Below are 24,145 nucleotides of genomic sequence, written 5' to 3'. Positions count from 1 at the left end.
CCTGAACATGATACCCTATTTATTTCCTTGGCTTTATCTTTTAGAGCAGTTTTAGGTTCATGGAAAAATTAAGTGAAAGGTACAGACATTTCTTATATGCCTCTTGGTCCCACACATGCATGCCCCCCATTATCAACATCCTCCTCCAGGGTGTGCATTTTTTACAACTGAAACTACATTGACACATTGTGATCACCCCAGGTCCACAGTTCACGTTAGGGTTTACTCCTCGTGTTGTGCATTCAATGGGTTTGAACAAATGTATGATGACATATATCTCTTGTTATAGCATTGTACAGAGTAGTTTCACCTTCTTAATAATCCTGTCTTCCATATATTTATGCCTTCCTTACAAACCCTTGCAACCAATGATCATTTTACTGTCTACATAGTTTTGCCTTTTCCAGGATGTTATATAGTTAGAATCATACAGTATGAATCCTTTTCAGATCTGTGTAACATGTATTTAAGGTTCCTTCATGTCTTTTCATGGCTTGTAACTCGTTCCCTTCTAGTGCTGAATACTATTACGTTGTCTGGACGTGCCACAGTTTACTTACCACTCACCTACCGAAGGACGTCTTCACTGTTTCCATGTTTTAGCTGCTAACTAATTATGAATAAAGCTGCTAACTAATTATGAATAAAGCTGCTAACTTTATTATGAATTAAGCTGCTAACCATGTGCCGATTTTTGTGTGGACATAGGTTTTCATTTACTCTGGGTAGATATCAAGGAGCATGATTTCTGGATCACATGTCTTCAAAGCGTTGGTACCATTTTACATTCCTACCAGCAGTGAATGAGAGTTCCTATTCCTCCACGTCCTTGTCAGTATTTGGTGTTGTTAGGGTTTTAGATTTTGGCCTCTCTAGTAGGTGTGTACTGATACCGTTGTTGCCTTAGTTTACATTTCCATAATTTTTTTTTTTTTTGTCTTTCAAGTAAGTCATTTAATGTTAGAGACAAAAGAGATCCTAGATATGAATCTAATCCAGAGAGTATCAGGAAGTGGTGGGAATGAAGTTGGGGATGATTTCTATCAAAAGCATCTCCAGAACTTAAAAAAAAAAAACATCTACCGCAGTTTCTTGGTTTCCTCCTTCCTAAACTCTTAACATTCTTGGAAGCTTGGTGTCAGGCATGAGTGTTAAATCCATATACCTAGTCTTCCAAGCAGTCATAATATCTTCCATCCCTCTGAGGTGACAACTATTGATTTAATGTAGCTTTTATTTTCCAGAAAACTGAAACTCAGTTGGTTCAAGTTTCAGTGTCTTTCCTGAGTCATGGAGCTAGTTAATGGCAAAAGCAACACTAGAACCTCTGTCTCTTGCTCTTTGCAAAGGACTTCTATTCGGTTTCTTGCCGATTTCTTGATCTAGTTTCAGACCTACCCCCTCAAGAGAATGCTGGTGTCCAACCTGTCAGTAGCCAGCGGGGCTTCCCAGGAGGACAGCCCAGCTCTTCTTGTGAGCTGTCCCCGGGGCCTGGTGGTGGTGGTGGTGGTGGTGGGGTGATGGGGGAGGGGCGGCAGCCAGGCAGGTCTCCCCTGGCTGCCCAAGGGCGTGGCTCCATGAAGCTGTTAGGTCTCAGCATCCTGTGCAAAGAGAAGCCCAAGGTGGTGCTGCTCAAAGCCATGGATGGCATGTCCTCCTTCAGCTTCTTCCAGAGGTTCAATGCTCAGGAGACTATCTGTGCCTCTATGTGTGGCACAACAGTTTTGCAGAAATGGTCATAATGGACAGTGAATATCCATTCCAGGGGGCTGTGGCCTTGCCAGAGAAGGTACAAGATGAATTCTCCAAGCAGGTCGACAAGACAGAGTGGCCAGTCGGATCCCCTGCTACCGTCCTAGATGGCCACCTCAGGAGATCTCAGAACCTTGGAGAAACTGACCCGATGTCCAAGGCATGGGCTGAGCTGGAGGTGACCAAAATCGTTCTGCACAACACCACGGAGCCTCTGTTAGAGTGAGGGGAGAAGCTAGATGCCTGGTGTCCAAACCCGAAGTGCTAGAAACAGTCTGAAGCCCAGAAACAGCCTGGAAATAGGACTTGTGCTGTGCAACCACATGAAGGCAGCCGGCGGAGCCCCTGTGCTGAAACGCCACGGTCATTCCCGTCAGAACCACAGCCCCTGGGGAAGTGGAGCCATGTGGAGAGACCCTGCGTGGGCTCACTCTCATCTTCCACTTTGGAGCTCCCTGGAGGAACTGAGCAGCCGTGGAAGGGCCCTGGGGCCAGGGCACCGGCAAATCTACATGTCCAGTAATTTTTGAAAAGATAAAAGGCGTAGTATTGGGCCCAATGAAACCATAAGCTCTGAGTGACTTACATAAAACAAAAACAACCTCTTTAGATCTGAGGAACCCTTATCCTGACAGTTCTGACCAAGCAGCTCTAAGGACAACCACAATATCCTTCTGCTGGGCGAACTGTCCAGCATCTCCTCCCCAGCAGTGGGCGTGATAAGTGCCATTGGGATTGCAGGTTGTGTAGCCTTCATTTCTCCCAGGAAGCGAGGGGCACAGAACTGCAGACAGATAACTGGGGAGAGCATGCCCTTGTAAAAGGAGAAGATGGAAGGGATGTGGCCACGTGGAAGTTAAGTGGCCAGACTACATTCAGCCTGGGATAAAAGGCATTTAGGAATGGCTTCGTCAAGTGCTGCAAATAAAAGACAACTGTAGTCAGTAGGGAGGGTGGGGCAGGCGGGCTGGGCTGGGCTGGAGACAGCAGCTGCGCTTTCTACCAGGACCCAGGAAAGCAGACTTGAAACCTCACCCTAGATGCATCCTCCCCACCCTCCAGCCCAGATTCACTAATCCATATACACACACTATAGAACATGTCTTTACTCTGGGCTAAAAATTAATAAAGCAATAAGTAACTGCACAGGGAGTAAGTTCTAGAGTCAGCTGTAGCAAGCTAGGAAAACAACAGATGGTTGAAAGTTTGCTTATCCTGCTTACAAACCGCGTGAAGGAGGGCGGCGGCGAAGCTGTCATTTGATTTTTAGGAGTTTGTTTTGAACAACTTGGATTCAATTCAAATGGAGTTTCAAGTTGTGTGGATTTGCAAGTATATTACTGGACTTTTTCTCATTATTTGAGCATCAAAACTGGCAGCTCTTGAATTCCTTGGAATGCTCACATCTGAAAATAGGTGGCAGGACAGACTCTGAGGCGACACAGGATGGCCTTTCTTGCTGTCCTCCTCCACCTCCCAGGTTTAATCGAGTACCATTGTTTTTTTTTCGTGGTAACTCCATTGATTTTCTCCTTCCCCATCACTCTTCCAGAATACCATTTTCCAAACTTGCTGTCTAAACAGAAGAATGACCAGTGACCAGCTGTTTTCCCTCCAATTAAACCTTCCATTCAGATCATTCTGAGCTTCTCAGGGAGCAAATCTTTCCTGTACTCAAAAGCCTTCAATACTCCCCTTTATTTGTATAATAAAATCACCTCACACCTGTCAGGATGGCTAACATTAACACCCCAAGAAACAGAAAGTGTTGGCGAGGATGTGGAGGAAAAGGAACCCTCTTGCCCTACTGGTGGGAATGGAAACTCGGGCAGCCGCTGTGGAAAATAGTATGGAAATTCCTCAAAAAGTTAAAAATAGAACTACCTTATGATCTAATAATCATTCTACTGGGTATACAAAAACACTAATTCAGAGGGATACGGGACTCCTCCCCCACCCCCCGACACTGTTTATTGCAACATTATTTACAATAGCCCAACTATGGAAGCATCGTGAGTGCTCATCAATTGATGAATGGATAAAAATGATGTGGTGTATATATACAATGGAATATCATTCAGCCATAACAGAAGAACGAAATCTTGCCATTTGCAACAACATGGGTGGAACTAGAGAGTATAATGTTAAGCAAAATAAGTCAGTCAGAGAAAGACAAATACCGTATGATCTCATATGTGGAATTTAAGAAACTAAACAAATGAGCAAAGGAAAAAAAAAGTGAGAGAGAGAGAGACAAACCAAGAAACAGGCTCTTGACTATAGAAAACAAAATGATAGTTACCAGAGGGGAGATGGGGTCGGGGTTAGGGGAAATAGGGGATAGGGATAAAGGAGATATTTATCATGATGAAATAAAATAAAATTAAAAAAAAATCCAAATCTGACCCAGCCTCTGCCTCTCCCTCTACATTGTGAGCTCCTTGAAAAGGGCAGTGAGCGAAGGATAATATGAAAGGACAATGGAAAAAATAGGATTAAGACTAGGAGCAGACAAAATTATAATAGAGCCAAGAGAGCTTCAAATGTCACCGCATTCGTATCTACTGGTGATTACAATTCATTTTACATACAAAATCCAGTATGTATAGGGCTTATACATCTTCGCTAACACTAAGGCTCTATCTGTAACCAAATGTTCCATAACACACGTAAATATGTAATGCTCAGCTGAAAGTAGGTTATGTCCAGGAAAAATAGTCAGATGTTATCCAAAATAGGGATATAAAAAATTAAATCTGTTAAAAATACCCAGAAAACCATCCAAAGGATTCTATGTAATCACTGACTTTTAATCCTTGGAGAAAGAGCGGAAGAATAAAATCAGACCAGATTTAGTACAATGGGGCTTCACTTCCAGATATTCAGAATGTCTTGTCATCTGTTTAAGTTCCTTATTTTAAAAGAAAGAGAAATTTTTACTTACCACTTCTCAATATTTATTTATGCAGATGAGACATGAGTCACAAGGATGTAGAGATGAGCCCTGATTTATGACAACATCAGGAAAATGGCTAAAAATAATTGTGTCTTAGGATGATTCAAAGTGCAATAAGGGAATTTCCAATGATTCGGTAACAAATGTAGCAGCCCAACTCCATTTATTTTTCCAGCAAATAGTCCCAAGTAGCATGAAAAATGACAGCTGCATAATCGGAAAAGCTAATTTTTTCATGTGAGTTGATTCAACCTTTTGTGTCATGAAAAAAAAGAGAGAAAAGGAAAAGAAAGAGAGGGTGTGAGTAATCAAGTTTGTCTTTTTACAACTTGGGAAATACAATTTCCAATCATCTATCAGTAGCCTAATGTTAATGTTCTAGCCATTAAGCCTAATGGCACAGAAAAGATAGAGTAAGCAACAGGATGAGGCCATGATTTTGGTGGGCTAGTAGCTAGGTGAGAGTCACAAGTGCAGAACCCTAGAATTGAAAACAATATGAGATATCACTGAACTCAGCCTCCTGCCCTGAGCAAGGATTGTCTCCAGAGAATTGCTCTCAGAAGCAGAATCCAGCCTGTTAAATACTTCTAGCAACGGGAAGCTCACCACCTGTGTTTTAATTTCCTAGAGCTGCTGTAACAAATTTCCACACATTTAGTGACTTAAAACCACTAATTTATTATCTCATAGTTCTGGAGGCCAGAAGTTTGCAGGTGCTCAGCAAGACCATGCTCTCTACAGAAACTCTAGGGGAGAAGCCATTCCTTGCCTCTGCTAGTTTCTGGTGGATGCTGGCTTCCTTGGCTTGTGGCCACATCACCCCAACCTCTGCCTCTGCTTTCACATCATCATTCCCTCTCTGTGTCTCTTAAAAGGACACTTGTAATTATATTCAAGAATCAACCAGATATTTCAGAACAAACTCCTTGTCTCAAGATCTCTAACTTAAGGACATTTTCAAAGACCCTTTTTCCAAAGAAGGGGACAAATTCACAGATTCTGGTGGTTAGGACATGGCCCTATCTTTTGGGGGACCATCATTCAGCCTACTATATAACCTCTAAAAACAATCCCTTTATTTTTGGTCAGTTCTTATTAGAGGAACTTCTGTTGTTTTGAATAGTATCTACATACCTTTACTACGGGGAAGTAATTCCAAGGTAGATGTGAGGTAAGGCTCTGTCTCCTACTACTGAGCTGAAATGGGGAAATTCTTCTCTTCTTAGACCCCGGACTCTAGGGCAAGAGTGAGTGCATAAGCAGAGCCAGTCAGATGCCCATGTACTGTTCCTACCAAGCTCCTCCTTCTGCCTTCAGCTGTGACCCCAACCTTCACTCACACTCTCGTTACTCCCACTTCCAGGTCTCTACTCTTTTGAGACACTACCTCAAGAATACCTTTTTCTCTTCTTCTTATCCTCCTCCTTCCTCTTCAAGTAGACTCCATGCCCTGTGGAGCCCAACATGGGGCTTGAACTCATGACTCTGAGATTAAGACCCGAGCTGAGGTCAAGAGTCGATGCTTAACCGACTGAGCCACCCAGGCACCCTGCCTTCTCTCTTCTTTAGACCTATAAATTAGACCTGTATTACTACCTTACCCACTGCTTCCCAAATACTGATCATGCCTTTCAGACAACTGCCACTTTTTGCATTTGGACCACATGCATTTGACTATAGTCAACCTGGAACATTAGAGTAGGCTGTCTAGGATATTTTTTCCTAAATTGATTTATTTGCAAGCCTTACCTACCCAACAAAACTATAGACTCCTAGAGGGTAGGCTTTCTTATTTCTTTAGTATAATGGCTCAGAGGTGGTTAGTGGGCACAATAGACATTTAGTTTTTCCTGTTTATGAGAGAACTGAGAGACTTCAAGACATCTGTAATTTTCCTAAGCAGGAAAGTTATATAAGCTCTTGAAAAATAAATTTCCTTGAATTATTCCATTTTTCAATCCTGCTTGATTTTAAGATTTTTAAAAATGTATTTATTTCTTAGAGAGACGAAGAGAGAGAGAGAGCACACAAGCAAGGGGAGTGACAGGCAGAGGGAGAAGCAGACTCCCCGCTGAGTAGGGAGCCCAATGCAGGATTCTATTCCAGGACACTGGGGTCATGACCTGACCCAAAGGCAGACGCTTAACCCACTGAGCCACCCAGGTGTCCCCTACTTGATTTAATTTTACCAAAATTAAGGGCTTCATGTATAATCTTTCAGAAAATTGATTTCAAACCCAAGCACAGTGGCTTTTTAAATAAATACAAAAAAATTATATGCATTCAAAATATTCTTTTACAAGCACTGCCAAATTATGTCTTGAAAAGTTTGTAGGAACTAAGAATTTGAGTTTTTAAAGACTGTAAATTTGGTGGGCAGGGATGAGTCACTTAACCAATGACAAGAACCAGCCTCACTTTCACATTCCAGGGAGGCTGGGGACTCTGCACCCATACAATTATAGACCATGAAGTATGCATTTATTTTTGGGAGAGTTTCTCAGAAAAGAGGACAATGCTATTGCTGATGATAGCAATGGAGAAAAAAAAATAAATACGTCTTAAAAAGTGCTGGTTTTGGTCAGAAAGTAAAAGTTTTTTTTTGTTTTTGTTTTTGTTTTTGTGAGAAAGATAAATAGAATGTGATAATCTGTTTACAAATCTCAAAAGCCTCCTGATGGGGATGTTAAGGGTCTTCTGTCTTCAAGTGAATGGAATTTAACTTAGTGACAAGGGAGAAACGTGAACATAGCATGCTGTTCCATGAATCACTGATAAACTATTGACTATTAAGATTAAATAAATGTATATATACATATAAAATATATTCTTTCCCATAATTCAGCTGTGCCGGAAGTATAAAATTTATGACTAAATTGCACAGCTTCTAATATTCATCCTGAACCCATTTATCATTTTTAAATGTATCTATTATTTGCATGATATTTGTTGTTAAAAGTCAAACAAAACTGAAATATATAACAAATAACTGTAAGGTCCTCTGATATTTCACCCATCTGAGAAAATGGATACTAATATTCTGGTGTCTCTAGAGTTTGTGACATGCTTTTCATGTCATAGAATATTTACTTAGTGGTTAAATCCATAACTTTTATAAGTTACTTTTATAGGTTTAAAATTCTGATGAATTGGGAAATCACTTGTTTATTTTAGAATGAGGAAAGAAATGGTTACTAAGTTAAATTTCTTTTAAATGGATAATCAAATACACTATTTGCTGAATAATACTTTTTTCTTCCTATTATTTTGCAAACCATTATCACAAACTAAATTCCATATATGATCAGTATAATTTTGGACTTTACTTTTCTATTCCTGAGCTGGGAATAAGTTTTACAACAGTAACTTTTAACATCAAGAAATACTTGCCAATTTATGAAAAAACGACATTAAAGTGAATAAAGCAGAAAGTGAAAGTCTTCCATATAATCCTACTTCCCAAAGATTGATGCTGTTCACAGCTGCATATTCTGAAATTTTTCCCACACAATATGCATAATGTAAATGTAATCATATTATATCCTGATGTATAACTTTTTCCACTTAGCAATCTATTGTGGGTATTTTTCAAGTCAGTATAGACAGGTACATCATATACTTTTAACTGAATATGTCATTGTATAGCTATGGCATCATTTACTTATTCAATTTCTTTTTTTTTTTAATGATTTTATTTATTTATTTGAGAGAGTGAAAGAGCGACAGAGAGTGTGAGAGAGCATGAGCAGGGAATAGAGGGAGAAACAGGTTCCCTGTTGAGTGGGGAGCCTGATGTGGGGCTCATTCCCAGGACCCTGGGGTCATGACCTGAGCAAAGGCAGATGCTTAACAGACTGAGCCACCAAGGCACCTCTACATATCCAATTTCTTATTGAAAGCATTTATGTTTTTTTTCCCCTAATTCTAGTTGTTTTTACCATTACCAAGGATACTCAAAGCTTTTCTATCATGTATTGTTGTGTGCTCTATTTCTATACAATAAATTTCTAGAAGTAAGGTTTTGTGGTACAATTTTTAATATTAGCAGGTATTTCCATATTGTTTTCCCCAAACTTTAGTTTTTGTTTGGCAGAGCAGTGAGCAGGAGCTCACTTACCTCTCCAATGCCCTGGGCATTTTTAGGGGACAAAGGGATGCAAAAGAGAGGTCAAGAAGATATAAAGACCGGGGTACCTGTGTGGCTCAGTTGGTTGAGCATCTGCCTTTGGCTCAGGTCATGATCCCTTAGTCTAAGAATGGGGCCCAAGCCCAGCTCTGCAGGGAGCCTGCTTCACATCTCCCTCTGCCTCTACCTCTCTCGGCCTCTCCCTCTGCCTCTCCACCCTGCTCCTGCTGTCTCTTTCTCAATCAGTCAATCAGTCAATTTCTTAATCAGTCAATTTCTTAAAAAAGAAAAAGACGATACAGAGACTAAGAGCAGAGTTGAGAAGGTGGGTTGAAAGTTATAGCTTTCTCTCAGACTGCATAAACAAGAAAGATGGCATTGGGAATAAAGGTATGTTAGATAAGAGATGAGCTCTCTCCATAGAGCCCCCATTTTGGAGTCTTTCAAGTGAGTGAAACAGGAGAGTTACAATATTTATTGAGGGAGAACTTCTCTGAAAAACATCCGCATAATAACTGTCTGTTAAGAATCTCTTGATTTTTTCCCCCATAACTGTGGAGGTTTTGGTATCTTTAAGAAAGGATTAATAGAAATTAAAATAATAATGATAAACACACAAAAGGAAAAAATAACCACTTTTCTCAATGCAGAGGTAAAATGTTTTTCCAGTGTGTGTAAATGAGAGGAGTGTTCAGCATCAGGAAATGTTAGACTTCACTGAGTAAAATCTTATCATATAAATAAATGAGTACAACAGAATTATTATTTTAATTTTTGATAAGCCAATGACCATTCAATATTGTGAAATTATTTGATAGAAATATTTGAATTAAGACCCCATCATTCAAAGTTGTATTCAGCAATAACAGATTTTCATCTTCCTTCTTTTCTTTCTTTTCCCCTTCTGGTGGTACGGGGCGGTGGGGGGGAGGAGGAGGGGGCCGTGGGGGCTGTTGTAATGTGTGCTATCTCCGAAGAACCCTAATCCAGATGTCCATAATGTTACGATGGCACTTCCTACAAACAAAAAGATTGTGAGGGACTCTGGGGCTTATTTTGTAAATTGTTCCATGTAGAGATTTGCCTGTCCTGGCATCAAGCCCTGGATGGAAGCCAGAGAGAGGGTTACAGAAAGAGATTAAGGTGTCAGTGCCAGAGGCAGGAAAAGAATATTGGGCAATGCATTTGCCTGGTTTTACCACACACCTCATTTCCAGCCTGATTGTGAACATCTTATAGTGGATAAAATGCCAATAGCTGCTCTATTATGGTAGTAGGTTTTCGAGTGATTTAATCCCTGCATTTTTCAAATTTTATGTAATGTCTTATTGTTTTTGTAACAAATATTTCTGAAACATTTTCTGGAAGATGTTTGGAGGTGCAAATAGCATAAAATACATAAAGTATGTAATACATAAAGTAAGATATAATTTTATGCATATTGAAACAGATTAGTGTTTTTTGAGATTAAATACTAACACAGTATTACCAATGATTGCTGGAAATTATTTTAACGATGTGAATATTTAAAAATTAATCCAAATCCAAATGTATAGCATAATCAATATATTCTAAATAATATTTAAATTAAATTTTTTAAAATTTAATTTAATTTTTTATTTTAAATTTATTTATTATTTTTATTTTAAATTTTAAATTTAAATTTTATTAATTTATTTATTTATTGGAAGGATGGAGTCAGTTATTTAGGCTTAGGTTATTTTGAATGTCCTACACATTATACAATGCTAGGTAAAAAGGAAGAATTTTCTAACTAAGAGTATTATTTAAGTATAAAATTAGTCTCACATAAGGCACACTTTCCCTTCAAGTTTATTTTGATAGCTCATTTTATGGATTTTTAGCAAAATTATTAAAAAACTAAGATTTAAAATCTTTCAGTGTTACATATTTTAACTCTTAGAAAAACTTTTTTTTGGTTTGTTTAGGATTAAAATTCATCTTTAGAAAGTAATAAATATTATAAGTAAACCTTGACCAATTAAGGAAGACTAATGAGAAAGTCAAGGCATTCTAAGTGTAGGCTTTGTAGAGTATGAGGACCTCAGGGAACAGATATGAATTCCTGGTTGTAGGAAAACAAAACAGTGAAAATAGGGTCTCCATTTTGCTGCTTTGTAGCTACGTGGTCCTAGAGCAGTATTCCCCCTCCTCTTTCATTCCTCTTTTCTCCTTTTCCTTCTCCCTCTTTTCTCTCTCCCTCCTGCCTTCCTTTTTTCCTTCCTTCCCTCTTCTTCTGTGACATTCTCCTCCATCAGCCCACCCATCCCTTCATTGGCTCATGGGGCTTTACTGCTATTCCTCGTTCAGACTACATTTAAAAGTCTGTACCTCTAGCAAGAGTTTCCTGGTAGCACATGTCTGGTTTCCTGGGTTGCTTCCCTTCCTTTGTGCTCCCCCAAAGGCGGCCTATGACATCATGCTATAATTGCCTTTTCTCTTATCTGTCCCCTTGCAATGACTATGTCCGCCGGGTTCACTTCGTGTGGTCCAGTATGATATTTATGACTAGTGGGAGCTGAACGCTCCTTTCCAAATAAACATCAAGCAAATAATAAAGAAGGAATCAAACATGATTTTTTAACTTAAGAAGGCAATGTAAGGCATTTGTTCACCTATTTACACATTGAATGTTTATTAAGCGTGTGATGGTTATCTGAATATTTACATCAGGAATTCGGTAAAATTCTATTGAAAAGAATGAAACCATGCATTTAGATTTTTTCTTATTTTTTTTCACTACCACAACTTCATTCACTTTCCCCCCCTCAAACCATTACTATAAAAGATACAGAATATTTCAAATTATTCTGTTAAGCTTTTAGAAAAAGACACTATTTCCTTTATTCTATGACATAATATTTTTGTTTGACCACTGAGAACAGGTGGTGGCTGGTATTGTTAAAGAGCTCATGGCCTTATCTAAGCTGAGTGTATCCTGAGGTGAGCAGTTATAAATCACATGTCTAAAGAGAAGTGACTCATATTTACATGGGTGGCAACTTTGGGTAAGAAATGTGGGAGGTAGGCAGAAAGGAAAACAATGCTGTAGGTATTTTCTCCTTAATGTGTGAGTATGAAAGCTTTTACTGCCAAGATCCTGATGATTAGTGAGTTTAAAAGGAAATGTACAAAGTTGTAAAAACACTGTGCTAAAAAAAGTGAGTGGTTTTTCTTACTGTCTGCACTCAGCTTCATCACATTTAAACCCTCCGTAGCTGGTAAAGTATAGCATTTTCATATTAAGAAGAGGTTTGTAGGCAATAAATACATTCAATGCTGAGAACAAAAACGTTAAAGACTTTCCTCTTTCGTTAGTCAAACCAGAAGTGGGTCCTGGATCCTCTGTTTTACTACTCAAATTTCTCTCACAGTTTATAGCCTAGTTAGCGTGACTAAAAGCAATTTACAAGTGGTTTTCTATGGAGTGCTCAACCCAGAGAGAGGCACGTGAGACCCTTTGAAATGAATTATTCAGTGCTTCTATCTTAAATGGTGGATGACTTCAGGAACAGATACCTGAGGGACAGTCGGAAATAGCAGTTCCATGAAATGTCTGCAGAGCCCTTATCTCTGAGATTAAGGCAATCAAGGACAAGGTACAAATTCCTCTCAAAAAATGGTATCGTGCATTATTGTGCTTAGAGTACTATGTATACCTCAGCTAGATTAGACCAAACAAAATCTCTGAATCAAACTATCACCAAGTTACTCATCTGATATATTCTTCCAAAGTCAATAAAAAGAGATGATAAAATAGTGTGTTCTTACCTCTGGAAGAAGGATGGGAAAGCAAAAGTGCTTGTCTAAAATTCAGCCCTCGAAACTACTTTTTACCAGAAATACTCATATGTTAGAACGTTTTTTTTTTCTTATGTAAGAACTGTCCTAGGAAACTCCATCAGCTATGAAGTTCAAGTGCTCTGTGCAAGACCTCGTACAGAGAACACCATGTGGAAGGAGACAGACTGGGGCTTGCTGTGAGAAGAGATGGACGGTACCACCATGGGACAGCTCTCCCATGATGCACTGCCTACCTCTCCTGGTCTTTTCTTCTTTACTTTCTCCATCCGTGTTCTTCCAACAATGCTGCTGTGTCATCACATGGGCTTCCTGAGAAGTCCATCTTCACCTTGTGTAAAAGTGCTGTTGAGTTATTCCCTTAAAGGTTTTCCATTATCTTTTCCCTAAGATTGACCCTAAATATGTGTGCATGTGTTTTCATACAGTGGAGACGCTGGAAGGCTTTTTTTTCTGTTCCGTGTGGAGGAAAATGTGGGTACAGAAAAATAAGACAGAAGGAGCGAGTTAAGGACAGGGGGTACTTCCCACATCATAGAGCAAATATTGTGAGTTGGGAAGGGGAGGGCTGACGTAAAGGGTTTGAATTTAATGGGCACATGATAGAACTTACAGTTATAAGTTAAGATGTCTGCTCTATAATGGATAGTATAGCATAGACTACATAGCACAATAGTTTAGTATCTGCTAGGATCAGTGGACCCTGACATGTTGACTGAATCTAAGACTTAATCTCTCAATTTATTCATCCACAAACTGGGAGTAACAACAGTAACCTCATAGCATCATTGTGAGACATCAATGAGACTATCAGACATAAACATCTGTTAATCAGGTAACGGTTTGTACTTCCTAAAGATTTATTTACTGATTTGAGAGTGTGTGCATGCACTGAAGCAGGGGAGGTGTTGAGGCAGAAGGAGAGAGAGACTCTCAAGCAGACTCCCTTCCCTGTTGAACGTGGAGCTGGACTCAAGGCTCGATCCCAGGACCCTGAGATCATGACCTGAGCTGAAATCAAGAGTCAGGAGCGCAACCTCTGACTGAGTCACCCAGGCACCCCGACTTTGTACTTCTAAATGATAGTTATTACAAAAATAGATATTTTTATCAAGCTCTCTAAATTAAACAATATATTAGCCCCTCAGGCTCATTTCCTTGACACCAAAGGTATTTGGAAAGTTGCTCAAAAGTTAGACTCTCAGTTTTGGAAGATTGAGAAGATAGGGTTTGGAGGCCCATAGTATTCATACCACTTGTCCGAGGCAGATCTGGGGTCCTCTTGGTAGGTGGAACGTGTTGCCAGGATTTTCTTTTGCAAATACTCGGCCCACCTGCCTTTAGTTCTGCTGGTAGAAACTGGTGCTTACTCTAATTCATTGTCGCATTGACCACTAGAAGAGTCTTTGCTCTGGACCTTAGGACAGGGATGACTCCGTGTGATTCTGCTTGGGGCTTACATTTCTGGGCATCCTCAGGCCAGTTGAACTTCATTGTTGCATGACCTGTTGCTGCAGGTGACTTTGATCTGTCTTGTTCCCTGCATTAACTCAGGAAAATCTGGCATTTTTATTTAGTTCCTGTGCTTGTAGCAATGACCATAAATGATCATCTGCCTGTGGATTTAAAGATTTCGGTAGGTCTCTAGGAATTGAAGAAAGTGTCCAACCCTCTATCTAACTCAGTGGTTCTCAAAATGGGATTTCTAGATCTTTCTCAGATGTGTTTTTTGGGATCTGTGTGTTCTCCACAAGAACTGTTTTTAAACAGTGTTGATTCATTTGCTTTGTTCTGTTTTGTTTCCAAATGATAGGCTAAAAAATTAATCAACTGTAGTGTGTTCTGCACTATCTTGATGCCCTCTTTATAATTAAATCTCATTTCCATCCCTGCTTCTGGCTTTGTTTACTAGCTTGCTAGAGCTGCTGTCATAACAAAGTACCATAGCCTGGGGACTTAAACAACAGAAATTTACTGCCTGCCTCACCATTCTGGAGGCTAGAGGTCCAAAACTCAGGTGTTGGCAGGACTGGTTCCTTCCAAGGGCTGTGAGGGAGGGATGTTGTTACATAAAATTAAAGCCCAATAAATATCAGAGGGCATGAGGTTTTTCCAAGTTGAAGACAAAGTGTAAGCAATAGGAAGAAAACTTGACTCGTGCTAAAGTGATCTTTACATTGATACAAATGAGTGATACCTAGCATTTCTTCATTTCCATCACTGGTTTGGTGGTAAAGTTTATGCTGAAACTAGAGATTCTTTTCACGATCTGCAAGAACTGAAAACTAATTCCAGACATTATTTTCCTGATTGATTGCAACAATAATTGGATTGGGTTCACATTTCATGCTGATTTCAATAATTTCACCATGGTTTTCTTTTCAAAAAGAAAGTTTAAATTAATCCCAAGAATCTTTTTTTTTTTTTTTTTTTTTGCTTTGGAAGTTTCCAGCACACTATTTACGTTTGTGAACCACTACTTGATAGGAATAAGCCAGTTATTCAAGGGGACCTTTCTGTCCCTTACCTAATTTTGTGATCCTAAGACAGTTGGACCCTTGAAAAGCACTCTATATGTCATATCTCTATGGCACTGCATCATTTCTGCGATATAAATTTGCTTTCTTAAAATAAAGACTTCCTCAGTGGGGTAAGAATTAGAGGATAGCTCATATGCTTTGGAAGAGGGATTTAGAGGATTAAACTCAGACATTTGGGGATAAGTCAGATGTCAGACCTCAGACTAAGACCTATTTCCTAACAACTGTGAGGAACTGGGAAGCAACCCACCAGAGATCTTCTCGCCTCCTGAAATAGCCGATGATCAGAGACACCCACCTGTGTCTTTATATCATAATATAATAACCTGCTGATTGCAAAGCTTGAATTAGGCCTGTCTGCGATTTACTCATAGCTATCAGATTTTTCTCCCAGTACCAATATCGTTAATTTTATTGTTATCTTGTGTTTGTAAGCTAGTCCAGAAGTAGCTTATGCACGATAGCATAATTTTATTTATTTTAACTTTAGTTTTTTGAGTACTAACATAATTTTAATGTAATTAAATGCATGGGAATTTTTGAATGCCTAGCAAAGCAATTTACGGTCATTTTAACAACCTATGACAATGTTAATGCTGTTCTCTATATATAGTAAATCAAATATTACACATATATCTATGAACATATACAATATGTTTATGAGGAAAATGGTCTTTTACTTTATGTCATGGTAGAATTCTTAAAAGCTTTGTTTATACAAAAAATTGAGAACCATATTATAGTAGATACCCACGATTTGGTCGGATCATGGTACCCTAAGTTTTAATCTTAGAATCTTAATCTTGCTAATGATTAAGATTCTAAGTGATGGTGAAGACTTGCCTAGGAAGAAGAAAGTAACTTTATGTCATAACAAGTTATGTTTGTTGATAAAGCACGGCCGAGCTCAGAGGAAAGGCTTTTATGGAATTCTGGCTCTAGCACTTTTTGTCAAAATAAATCAACTAACACAGAAAAGTTGAAGGGTCTCTCAATGCAGTACACTTTTCTGAATCATTTCATTTGCTTTCCCTCTTTTTTCTTTTTCTTCAGCCTTTCTATGGATTTTGCAGTCTCTCGGTGCCATGTTTTAGCTACATTTTAGAATAACTCAGCCTCTTTCTGTAGAATTTAGAAGACTCTCGTGCATTCAAAATATATTTGTTAAGGACCTATTACATGACATCTGCATGTTGGAGGATAGAGACATCAAGTAGAGAATCCATTGTTCATAGTCTTTGCTTTCAAGAAACACAGTGCACGGTGAGCAAGGGAACATAAACAGATTCAGTACATAGGACAGTTCAAGGGGCAACTCAGAGCCCTGCCCACATTATTATGGGGACACCAAGGATCCTACTTCTCACGGTACCTTGGGAAAGCAGGCAAAGCTTAACAGTGGATAGTGCATTTGACCAAGCTTTCTGGGAAAAGTAGGAATTTAGCAAATAACAACAAAAAAGGGGAGGGAGTGAAATTCTACCCAGGTAGAGGCCAGCACTTAAGCAATATCCTGGAATTCTGAAAGCCTATGCAGCATCCAAAGACTCCCAATAGCCCAAGAGCTGTCCTTCCTCTGCCATGTGAGAGAGAGAGATGAAACCAAAAAGGAAGATAAGAATAAACATAGAGGTATAGAATGCATTTTTAAAAATAATTCAGGGGCAAAAGGAGGAGATTAAGTGTTCAAAAACAAGAGAAATATCGCATCCTAAGCAACAGTAAGTTTTAGCTTGTATTGACATACGGAAAAAGTAAAAAAAAAAAAAAATCACATTTAGGGAGGTAATATAAATAAAAGGAGCCAAAGTAAAGAAATAGATGACTGATGTTTGGGTAGAGTGGGAACAAACAAGCAGAAGTCTTTTATGATTGCATGGTAGTAATTACTAACATTTATTGAACACTTACCATGTAGCACATTCTGGGCAAGCACTTTATTATCTTATTGAATCCTCACTGGCTTTTAGTAAGTACCACTCAATTAATAGGCATTGTTAATATATCCACTTTATGGAAAGACAATTGAGGATCAAGGAGATTAAGTAACCTCCCCAAGTTCATTTCTGTATAAAGAGGCAGACGCAGGCTATGAACCAGTCCGTCTCACTCCAGAGTCCTGAGGGTGTAACCACTACATAAACTGCCTCTCCCATGAAGTGAGATGACCCCATGAGTGGCAGACTCAGATTTGCAGTGGGCACGTGGATGCCACAAGGAGGCAAATCTTGATGCACAGAATAAATACAAAATAAAACAGAGGAAACAATAGCAACAATAACATTTAGCAGAATTTGGACATGTTGGTTCAAAGGAAACCTGGTTGAAGTAGTCATAAAGTAAAATGATGAGGTCAAAATACAAGATTTTGGTCAGAGTGGAATAAAAACATCCAAGTTTTATAGTAACATATTCTCAATGGAAAACTTCTGGGATTGGGGGATGGGGGATGATACGATGTGAATTATGACCTGTGATAAGGATCCTTGGAGGAAATAAAAGGAAATATGCATATAAGTCCATGCATTGTCCACCTCTGGATGTTGCTAGGTTTTCTCTTATTTTCAGCAAGTTTATCCTAAAAAATGATTATTTCTTTCAATCATGTCTAGATCTCCTTGTTATTCTCTCTGTAGGCCATCTTTCCTTTTTTATATTTTTCCCAAGTAAGCAATGCATATTAATAAGGATGCATTCCTTCAGCCACACATCTAAGATTTGTAGCTTTATAGAATGTGGTGGAGAGTCATATGCAGGATAGTAAGAATGTTCCCACTACTGGATGATGGTGTTGGACAGAGAAGGAATGGGAGGTGAGTGCTTTGTTCTCTGCCAGAGAGGAGAACAGAGAGGTGGCCAGAGGATCCGAAACCTTGGGAGGTTATCCCTTATTAAGACTTACATTGTATTTCCTTCATACAAAATATATTTCCTGTAAATTTAGACAGGAAGTATATTGCCTCTCATGTTGGTCAGAAAGCTTAAATATCATTCAAGACACAGGTTTGGGGATACAATTCAATACCCAAAAACAAATAATCCAATTAAAATTGGGCAGAAGGCTGAACAGATATTTTCTCAAAGAAGACATAGAGATGGCCAACAGACACATGAAAAATGCTCATCCTCACTTATCACGAGGGAAATGGAAGTCAAAATGATAATGAGATATCACCTCATACTAGTCAGAATGGCTTAGATCAAAAAGCACAAGAAGCAGGGCACCTGGGTGGCTCAGTTCATTGAACATCTGTCTTTGGTTCAGGTCATGAACCCAGGATCCTGGGATCAAAACCCATGTGGGGCTTCTTGTTCCTTGGCAGGGGGTCTGCTTCTCCCTCTGCCTGTTGCTCCCCTTACTTGTGCTCTTTTGCTCTCTCTGACAAAATCTTAAAAAACAAAACAAAACAAAACACAAGAAGCAACAAGTGTTGGTGAAAAATGTACACTTGTACACTGTTGTTGGTGGGAATACAAACTGGTCCAGCCAATGTGGAAATTCTGAAAGGCAAATTCTGGAAGCATTCCAAATGTTCATCAATAGATGAATGGATAAAGAAGATGTGGTGTATATGCACCACAGAATATTATTCAACCATAAAAAAGAATGAAATCTTGCCATTTGCAATGACTTAGACAGAGCTTGAGAGTGTCATGCTAAGTGAAATAAGTCAGTCAGAGAAAGACAAATACTATATAATTTCATTCATGTGTGCAATTTAAGAAACAAAAGAAATGAGCAAAGGAAAAAGAAAGAAGAGACAAACCAAGAAACAGACTCTTACATAGAACAAACTGGTGGTTCCCAGGGGGGAGGTGGGTGGAGGATGGGTGAAAAAGGTGAAGGGGATTGAGCACACTTATCATGATGAGCACTGAGTAATGCACAGAACTGTCACTATACTGTACACTGGAAATTAATATAACACTATATGCTAACAATACTGGGATTAAAATAAAAAACTTAACAAAATTAAAAGAAAAAAAAAGATACAGGTTTGGCGGTGTCACATACCCAGAGGATCAGATTGTGAACAAGGCCTTTGTGGGCACGTAGTGTGCAGCTTTCAAGACTCAGAACTTCTAGAGAGTCAATGAGAGGATATGCCTGTGGGAAGTGCTCTGCCTGGCCCCATCCCATAACCGCATCTGGTTTAGAGTGGATTGGGGTGACACAGAGGGTAGAAGCAATACAGAAACTGATCCTAATAACAAATAATAACTCTTTCCAAAAAAATGCCATGTATAGAAATCATAATGGGGATTTGGCCATCTGACAGGGGGTTCATGGGGATGGTAGGGAGGAGGAAGAGAGGGATGAGCATATACAAAAGAGAAAGTTCAGTTCCCTTGAAGAATATAGCGAGAGTGTAGCCTAGCAGGCCATAGGACATGATGCTATAGATCTTCATGCCCTGGTAATCCCAGACTTTATCAGTAAAGGCGACCTCTAACTTCTTGGATTCCTGGTGATCCAAACAAAAAGGTTGAACAGACAATTTACACGATTTTTACTAATCATAAGGGGGAAACACACTAGGATGTCAAGTGTTAAAACCACTTTTCATCACAGTTCAAAGGAAACAAAGCAGGAAGGGAGCAGAAATTGCTCAGAGGAAAATTAATTAGCATAGGACCTTAATGATACCCTTTGTTTACTGGTGTTTTAGAAAGAAATCCTCAAAAGTTACTTTTCTCAGAGTTTAAAAACAATAGTATATTCCCATGAGTTCTAATAAACCAACCTGAAAAATTTTCATACATGTGTAAAGGTGTCCTAACAACTGTATTCTGTATATATAATCAAGTCTGATTTTACTAGACTTTGACATTTTGGTTACAGAAAAGATTCATCCACAATGAAAATATACTGTAGATAATAGATTTATAAGCACGTGGTTTCTATTTGTTAGTATTAGTGGATGGAACAAGTGCAGAACAGAAAGAAAATATACATTTGTCAGGGGAAAATTCTCACGAGGCCTGTCACATTCTGACATGGAATGTAGTTAATTTCTCTCCTTTCTCAGTTCAGCGAGTTTGTTTTCTTAAAATCCATTCTCTGAGTTAGTTTAAGGAACTAGTTTCAATTAAGTGCCATATTGGAAGTAGCTCAATAAATAGCCAAGGCTAAACTCAGGAAAAATGATATCCATAGATGAAATTCAAGTCAGGGAACTGGAAAGAAGAAGAACAACAATAAAGAGCCGTGTATCACTGAGAAAATGTGGATTCATTATTGTTTAATAATTAAATGAACTAATGGACAAAGAGTGCTCACAGGGCATGCCTGGGCAAAGGGCTTTTGCTTTTATCATTCACACAGAAAGAGCTATCATGAGATCCTCAAAGGCAGCTCTGGTTTCTGGACCAAAATGCAGTGAATGCTGTTATTATATTGCTCTTTGTAGTGAAATGCAAAAATAAAAGGAGTATTTTATTGGTCTTTAAAAACAGTTTTCACATGGATGTTCATGGACTGGAAAGTTTCAAAACCTAGAAGATTGAAATGCTTTTCTTTTGAGATGTAATAGAAATCTGATAGTACAATTACCCAGATTTGTGTCGATTTACTTCAACCCATCAAGTAGTCACAGAGATTATTTATTTTGAAATTGGAAATAATAGAAAGAGACAAAATAACATATCTGTTTTTATTGTTCAGTATGACTTGCCTGCATAAAAGTCAACGCCTTGAAATATTGATCAATGTGGAAATTATTATTATTTTTTTAATGCGCTGCCGTACGGGTTATCAGACACTGCAGACTTTCCGAGCAACTAACAAGAAACAAGATCAGGTGTGTTATATAACCATTGATTTGTCCACGATGAATTCATGTAAAATGGCATAATTAAAATCACACAAACTCCTTTTCAACCATTTTTAAAAAGCTAATCTGCCTGGGTTTATTGTTTATTGTTTATTGGGTTTATTGTTTCAAAGTATCCACTTCTGTGCACTGGTACTCAGATAAAGCAGGTTAAATGCCTTACTACTACTAGGAACTTGGTAAGAATGCCACCAAACTTCCTAAGCCATGGTTTTCCTACACTGGAAGAAATCATAAAATGTCAAGTCGATGTAAACATAAGGATTCATCTATTAAGAAAGATTCAGGCTCTGTTTATTTTCTTTGGTTATCAAATCGAGGAAAAATGGCAGGCATCACAAATGTTGCCAGCAAGAAGACACATTTTGCGGTTAAGTGGAATAAATACCTTTATTTGAAAAAGAACTAGCACTTTCATTTTTTTACAGATTTTAAATCTTGGGTTTTTTTTTTTTTTTAATTGGTAAAACTCTATATAATTTGATTCCAAGGTATATTTGTAGGCTAACAGGACTGACCATTAATATGGAAAGTTTCTCTTGCCAGATTTTTGTACACTTGCAAAGAAATGGAACAGAAAGTAGTAGAACATCCTAGGAGTTTCAGATAAATATGAACTTTTCTTGCATATGTGTTCATGCTTTAGTATCATAATGATTTCCAGTCTCATTGTTTGTTTTTCTTTATTTTTACAAAATGGCTTTTGGGACAAAACTTTGAAGACCCTAAATTTATTCTTACTAAGTCAATTTTCTTCCCCCCATGGAGTGTAGTTTTTATATATATTTCACAGTTCAGTGTGGATGAGAAGTGGCAAGCTCTAATGAAATTTCCAGTTTCATTTCCTGTCTTTCCCTGCGTCACATTTTACATTGTGCGCCCAACCTCAGCAGGCATGACACATCCTGATGGGCCAACTGCTCCTTTCCACAGAGCACAGGACAAACAACTTTGCTGTACCGAGGAGGGAACTCATTCAGATATCATTCATCCCACAAGGGGCTGCCAGAGAAAATAATCTTGCATCTGCCAAGTCTGAGGGTGAAGTACAAAGCTGCAGAGAGTAGGACAAATCAAGATGTCCCTCCTTTCACATTTACTTAAGTCCTCACTAGTATCAACCCCCTCTAGTATCAACCCTTACTAGTATCAACAGTTACTGATCCCAAGAGCAGGGGAAAAAAAAAAAAATTCAAACTACCCCATGCCTATTCTAAAGAGTTTGAAGGGAAAATTCCCTTCTGATTTCAAATTTTGGCAGGCTGTTAAACATAGGAACATGATTCACCAGAATCAAGCATATAATACCATTTATAGTCTGAAATCTCAAGTGGATAATAAAGGAAGTCACATATTTGAAAATTATGTCCTATTATTTCCTGCTTGTGAGGTGGTAGACTTCAGAATGAAAAATCTGTTTTAAGAATCAAATACTTAATATTTTACCCTATGCTATACTTCTAGACTTGATGGTACTACATAATACACTCTAGGAATTCTTTGTTTTACTTTGCTTTCCAAGTACAATATAAGAAATAATTTCTTTGGAGGCAAGATACTGGTTTTATGAACATCCTATAGGCTGTTGAGGTTTTTTTTTTTTTTAAAGATTTTATTCATTTATTTGACAGAGATCGCAAGTGGGCAGAGAGGCAGGCAGAGAGAGAGGAAGGGAAGCAGGCTCCCTGCTGAGCAGAGAGCCTGATGAGGGACTCGATCCCAGGACCCTGGGATCATGACCTGAGCCGAAGGCAGAGACTTTAACCTACTGAGCCACCCAGGCACCTCAGACTGTTTAGTTTTTACATATCTTTAGGATCGCTGGCATATGATATGTGCCGACAATGTGATTCTTATTTGTCTTAAATACACCAAAGTGTATGTGGAAAGTGTACAGAATATAGTCAGTCAACTAATATTCTATAACGAAGAACATTCTTATTAAGATTATCCCTTGGTTCCATTAGGACGATATATTATATTACTAGATACAATAAGTATTTTACACTATTCAGTTCGAAGTGTTAAGTCCATTGTATTTATCAACAATGCTGAAGACAGAGATGGGGATGAAGATGAAGAATGGAAAGAATTCAAGTCCTCACATACCTTTACTTCAATATGGTTTTGGCAAATTTCTACTTCCTATATCATTGTTTCAATTATCTGCTTTAAACTGTCAATCAGTTTAACAACTTAAATAAGTCTGAGTTCAAATTAATGTTGGTTTCTTATAAATCACTGAGGTAAATAAAACTTTTTAAAAAGATGTATTTATTTTTAGACAGAGAGAGAGCGGGGATGCGAACATGAGCGGAGGAGGAGCAGTGGGAGAAGGAGAAATAGGCTCCCCACTGAGCCCAATGGGGGGCTCGATCCAAGGACCCTAGGATCATGACCTGAGCTGAAGGCAGAGGCTTAACTGACTGAGCCACCCACATGCCCTGTAAATAAACCTTTTTGCTATAATCCATGTTTTTTACCCAGTTAATTCTATGTAAAAATTTAAGTGTGTAGTCCAAAACTCTGAAATTCACCATTGTTTCACTCTCAAAAATTATCACATTTATCAATTAAAAGTGTTTATTTGCAGTTTATATTTGTAAATTTGGGCTTATGAAATGCAATGAGAAATGCAATAGGCTAATTTTTCTGTTTTTGAGAAAAACATTGTCAGTACATTTTATCTGACATAAATTGCAGAAAGCAAAATGGTTTCATGAATAGAATACTATCATTTCATAGTTGCTGATCTCTCTTTATATTAAACTTTATCCTTTCTTTGAGTTTGTGGCTTGGAAGATAGTTATCCCAGGACATAGATTAGACAATAGATTCCACCTGAACAACTTTTCTTTCAGTCTACAAACGTTCCATAAGGCTTTTTTCATACGTGCTTGTTTTGTTTTGATGAAACTTTTCATAAAGGCAAAAGAAGTTCAATGCCATCATTAGAAAGAATTTAAATTTCTTTTCAAGTTCTTGATTTTAAGAGTACAACTTTTATTAAAAGAAAGCTATACAGGTAAGTTAGAATCAACTTTGGCGTGAATTTTTTATTGAGATGATTGAGAATATGGTGTTTAACATTCTAAAGGACGTTGAGCTGTAT

General features: G+C 38.3%; 1 pseudogene; it reads left to right on the top strand.

Annotated features, from left to right (window-relative positions):
• The first annotated feature begins 1,577 nt into the window (after positions 1 to 1,577).
• On the top strand, positions 1,578 to 2,031 carry LOC116855420 (annotated as a pseudogene).
• Positions 2,032 to 24,145: the final 22,114 nt, after the last annotated feature.

Source organism: Lontra canadensis, unplaced genomic scaffold (assembly GCF_010015895.1).
Source record: "Lontra canadensis isolate GAN:19392208 unplaced genomic scaffold, GSC_riverotter_1.0 scaffold102, whole genome shotgun sequence".
Classification (NCBI taxonomy): Eukaryota; Metazoa; Chordata; class Mammalia; order Carnivora; family Mustelidae; genus Lontra; species Lontra canadensis.
Note: the sequence above shows the minus strand (reverse complement) of the source record. Positions and strands in the feature narration are given on the sequence as shown.